Raw genomic sequence first — 4,954 nt, 5'->3', positions numbered from 1 at the left:
ATTTTCGCCTTGCCTAACGCCTGTTTTGATGGAAGTATTCCAAGCATCTTATGATGTGGGTTGCCTGCCTCCCACTTTCTATTCAGGCCACACAATATTAATTCCCAAAAGCAAAGATACTAATCGGTTGAAAACTGTTGAAGGATATCGTCCCATTTCCCTCTGTAATGTTGATTACAAAATTTTTGCCAAGGTCCTTTGTTCTCGTTTGCAGCTGGTTATCATGGACTTGATAGGTTCGCATCAGGTGTGTGGTATCACAGGGCGCAGTATTCAAACACACATCCATGTTGCACGTTCAGTAATCGAGACAGTATCAGATGAGACAGGCCAAGTAGCTCTGATTCAAATTGACCTGGCGAAGGCGTTTGATAAAGTTCGGCACAATTTCTTGTTCGCGGTCTCGGAGAATGCAAACATTGGTGACGTTTTGCTCAAAGGCGTAAAGCTGTGCTATATGAACTCGTATACAAGACTAATTGTTAATCAGGAGCTAACGAAACTAATACCACTGGAATCATCTGTTCGTCAAGGATGTCCACTGTCTCCACTGTTGTTTGGCTTATATCTGGAACCCCTCTGTCTCAGTATAATTAACAGTGCAGCAATCCGTGGTTTCTCTCTGGCTCAATGTGAAGTTAAGATTTTAGCTTACGCGGATGATATCGCCCTCTTTTGTTCTGACAAAAAGAGTGTACTTGAGGCTTTACACTTGACTGAACAGTTCTGCGATGTATCAGGCGCGGCCCTTAATTTAGATAAATCCAAAGGTTTTTGGTTGGGACACTGGGGCACTAGACCAAGCCAGTTTGGAGGCATATGCTGGGACTGTAGACCTCTTCAGTACCTAGGGGTTCCGCTGCACCAAGTTCGTAACAGCGCAGCCTACTGGGATTCACAAATCGTACCTATGCGGCGACAAACGCAGGCTTGGATGGGTAGGGAACTTTCAGTGTTTGCTAGGGCACAGGTCTGTAACATATTTTTGTTTGCAAAGCTTGCGTATGTCCTTCAAGTCCTGCATTGTGCGAGAAGCAAAATACAAGTCATACACAGAATATTTGCAACATTTGTGTGGCGCTCTCAATGGGAGCCCATGCGGCGCGACAACTTGTTTCTTCCCTTAGAGTCTGGTGGAGTGGGCCTTGTTCACTTGTTTGTGCATCAACTTGTTTCCCGTTTTTTCTTTTTCAAATCGGCAAACCATCCGTTTCTTGTAACTGTGCTCATTAGGCGTCTTAGTCCACATTTGCCTTACTTATTCGTACCAACTGGGCAGGCTCGTGAGGAGCCTTTATGGGGATTCCTTAAGGAGGTTGCTGACACTTTCAATTTTCTCACTGTGCATTTCTCTGTAGATTACATGTATAGCATCTCGAGAAAGCAGATGACCCAGGCTCTCACTGTGTCTTTGTTCCCTACACCGTTGTATCGGCAGCCTTATCTGGGGTTTTTTGACACCACTGTTCTAAAGCATGTTAGGCAAATGTGCATTCAGGCAGCTGCAAAAACGTTCTTTTTCAAATTACATACAGCGACGTTGCCTGTCAAGACATTTCTTCACAATAAGGAGATGTTTGTGCCCTGGTCGGTAAATTGTCGTCTCTGTAACGTGCCTGAGACAATTGATCATTTCTTTATTCTGTGCCGTGATGCTATGTTCTTTTGGGTAATACTACAAAGAACTCTTAAAAAAGACATTGAATTTACGCCTTATAAATTAGATTTTTGCCTCCTGACAAAAACTCTGTCGTGCCTTACGATCTATTTGTGTTGATGGGACTGTTCAGCCTTTGGAAAAGCCGCATGATCGACAGGTATGCAGAGCCACCAAGATAGTCCAAATCCGTGTTTCGGGAGCAGTGTGCTTTGGTGAGAAGTGTATATGCTGCACGTGAAGAACCTCCAAACTGGATGCCGTATCTAGACGCATGTGTATGTCTCCCAGACTTTTGATGTTCTGATGATTGTGCATTGTCGGGCTGGGGATATGACGGGCTCGTATTAAGCAGCCCGGTAACTTTAGACATGGACATGTTTAAGTAAGTGGAGTTGTTCCTTTTTACGGAAGTTTTTTCATGCAATAAAGAAAAAAAAAGCCCGGGTAGCTCAGTCGGTAGAGCGTTAGGCTTTTAACCTAACGGTCCAGGGTTCGAGTCCCTGTTCGGGCGATCGCATTTTTTTTTATGTCCACTGCGTTGGTGACACTCCTTAGTAGCACACACACTCTGTGAAAAACGGTGCCTGCCTCAAAATTTCGATTTCCGTTGCACTGAACAGACCGCGGCTTTTAAAAGGAAGCGGGATACTTTATGAAATAAACTCTAGTGAATGGAATGGACACAGCTATACATAGAAATATACACGTGAGGTCAGTAACTGATACGAGCCACTATTTATTCTGATAATGATAAAAAAACAACTAGTTCTGTTATTGGATCTGCAACTACGAACAATATCGTTAGTCAATTTGTTGAGTTTCAGGCGAGGTGCCAAGCAAATTACAATCCCATTTTTCCTGTCTTTGTTGGCTCCGAGATTAGGTATAGGTATGCAATATTTGGAACCTAAGCATCACATAATGTTGCCAAAACGCTGCCTTAATAACTTTAAATCTCACTTCGCAGCGCTAAGGATTTGTTGCCAACGTCCGCTTTCTTATCAGCAGGCAACGTCAGACACTGACATTAGTGCTATGTTTATTCAACGCTGACGTGACGTTCCTGACGTTGGACTGAGAAGAAGTGTACGAATAACAATTTATTTATTTATTTATTTATTTATTTATTTATTTATTTATTTATTTATTTATTTATTTATTTATTCAATCCTCAAAGGCCCCATTTAAGGGTATTACATGAGGGGTGGGCTTGGAGTACGGCGGTTACAATAAAAAATGTCTTTCGATGGCAGTCTTGAAATGATGAATGTCGGTTAGTGAGGCGATGTGGTCGGGAAGGTCGTTCCAATCCAGGGCAGTGCGGAGAAAAAATGACTTTTGGAATGTTATCGTATGGGCGCACTGGGGGTAGACGGCATTGGAGTGGAGATGACGAGATGACCAATGGGCTGAACGGATGAACACGTTGTTAGGTGGCAAGCTGTGATAAAACTTACGATAAAGAGAAAGGCGAGCTAGTTTCCGGCGTAAAGCTAGATTGTGAAGTTCAAGTTTGGATTTTAGTACGGTAACACTGGTGCGATAGGAGTAATCTGAAAGAATGAAACGTGAAGCTCGATTTTGAGTAGATTCCAGTAAATTGATCAGATTAGTTTGGTGAGGATCGAATATAGCTTGAGCGTACTCAAGTTTGGGTCTGACAAGCGAAGTGTGAGCAATTAGTTTGACAGAAGAGGGAGCTAATGAAATGTTGCGGCGTAAGTAGCCAAGAACGCGACAAGCGGAGTTGGTTATATGAGAAATATAACTGGACCAGGATAGGTCACTGGAGATATGAATGCCTAGATATTTGATAGTGTCAGTTTGAGTTATAGGAAAATAGTAAGGATGATAGGTAGAAGGTAAGTAGTTACGCCGACGGTGTAAAGAGACATGAAACGTTTTATTAACATTTAGTTTCATAAGCCAGGTGTCGCACCATTCTTGCAAGTTAAGCAGATCATTCTGTGGGATAGCGATGTCAGATTGGTTATTTATGGTGCGGTATATTACACAGTCATCAGCAAACAGCCGTATGTTAGATGTATGCAATTTGGCAGGTCATTAATATAAATTAAAAAAAGTAAGGTGCCAAGTACAGTACCTTGAGGAACGCCTGACCGAACTTGGGAAAGGGTAGATGAATGGGAGTTGGCGACAACAAACTGGAGACGATTTGTTAGAAAATTATGGATCCAATTCAGTACACAAGGGTCTAAATTAAGGGTAGATAGCAAATGGCGATGTGGGACTTTATCGAAGGCTTTTTCGAAATCTAAAAAAAAAGGAGTCTGTGGGTATGTTAAGGTCGAGGTTCGTGTGAATATCGTGAAGGAAAAGAGCAAGCTGAGATTCACAAGAATAGCCTTGACGGAAGCCGTGTTGATTAGGACGGAAATAGCCAACGGATGAAAGGAATGTTGCAACCTGGGAATAAGTAACATGTTCCATAATTTTTGAACAAACACTGGTGAGGGATATTTGTCTGTAGTTGCTGGGTGACGAGCGATTACCTATTCTTTAAGAGAGGAACGACCTTCCCGATCCTCCAGTCCATGGGAATGGTACCAGTGCTTAGCGACTGCTGAAAAATGAGCGATAAAACAAGGCTACTGACATGTTTAGTGTTCTTAAGCACCTTAGCATTAATACCGTCGGTTCCCGCCGAGGATGAATTCTTTAGTTTATCAATTATATTAGAAATTCCGTTCGGGACAATAGTTAGAGGATACATTTGTGGATGAGCATGTTCTGGTGGCGAAGGGAGGTCGACAGAAGTCTCTTTAGTGAAAACAGCACAAAAAGTGTTATTCAGCATGTCAGCGACTTCGTGATCTTGTGCATTGCTGCCGTCACTACGAAGCAAAGAAATGTTGGTTGAGACGGAAGGACTGATTGCCTTCCAAAACCTTTTGGGGTCATTACGCAACATAGATGGCAGAGTGTTATTGAAAAAATTTTGTTTAGAGGAGTGTAATTGTCTTTTATACTCTTTAGCGGCGCAGAAATATTTATCCCATGCAGAGGTATTGCTTGAACGCTCAGCAGATCGGAAAATTCTTTTTTTCTTATTGTTTAAACGTTTTAGTGCCGAGTTGAACCATGGCGACTGCGCGCTCTCTGTTATTGTGATAGTGGGGATGTACTTCGCGATTAGACGGAGCATTTCGTTTTTAAAAAGTTGCCAGTTAACGTCAACAGGCCTCTCTTGATAAGTGGCTGCAAAAGTGTCGCAAAAAGATTCTAGCACAGAATTCATACTTGTGTAGTCACCTTTATCATATAGTGTTAGGT

At 42.4% G+C, this 4,954-nt stretch overlaps 1 non-coding gene across 1 annotated transcript; it reads left to right on the top strand.

The window, feature by feature from the left end:
- Positions 1–2,098: 2,098 nt before the first annotated feature.
- Positions 2,099–2,171, top strand: TRNAK-UUU (transfer RNA lysine (anticodon UUU)). The gene has a single exon. It is a non-coding gene; the product is annotated as a tRNA-Lys (tRNA).
- The last annotated feature ends 2,783 nt before the right edge of the window (positions 2,172–4,954 follow it).

The sequence above is a fragment of the Amblyomma maculatum genome, unplaced genomic scaffold (genome assembly GCF_055883805.1).
Source record: "Amblyomma maculatum isolate TAMU_Amacu unplaced genomic scaffold, ASM5588380v1 scaffold_18, whole genome shotgun sequence".
NCBI lineage: Eukaryota > Metazoa > Arthropoda > Arachnida > Ixodida > Ixodidae > Amblyomma > Amblyomma maculatum.
The sequence above is the reverse complement of the archived record's forward strand: the minus strand, read 5'-3'. Positions and strand labels throughout refer to the sequence as shown.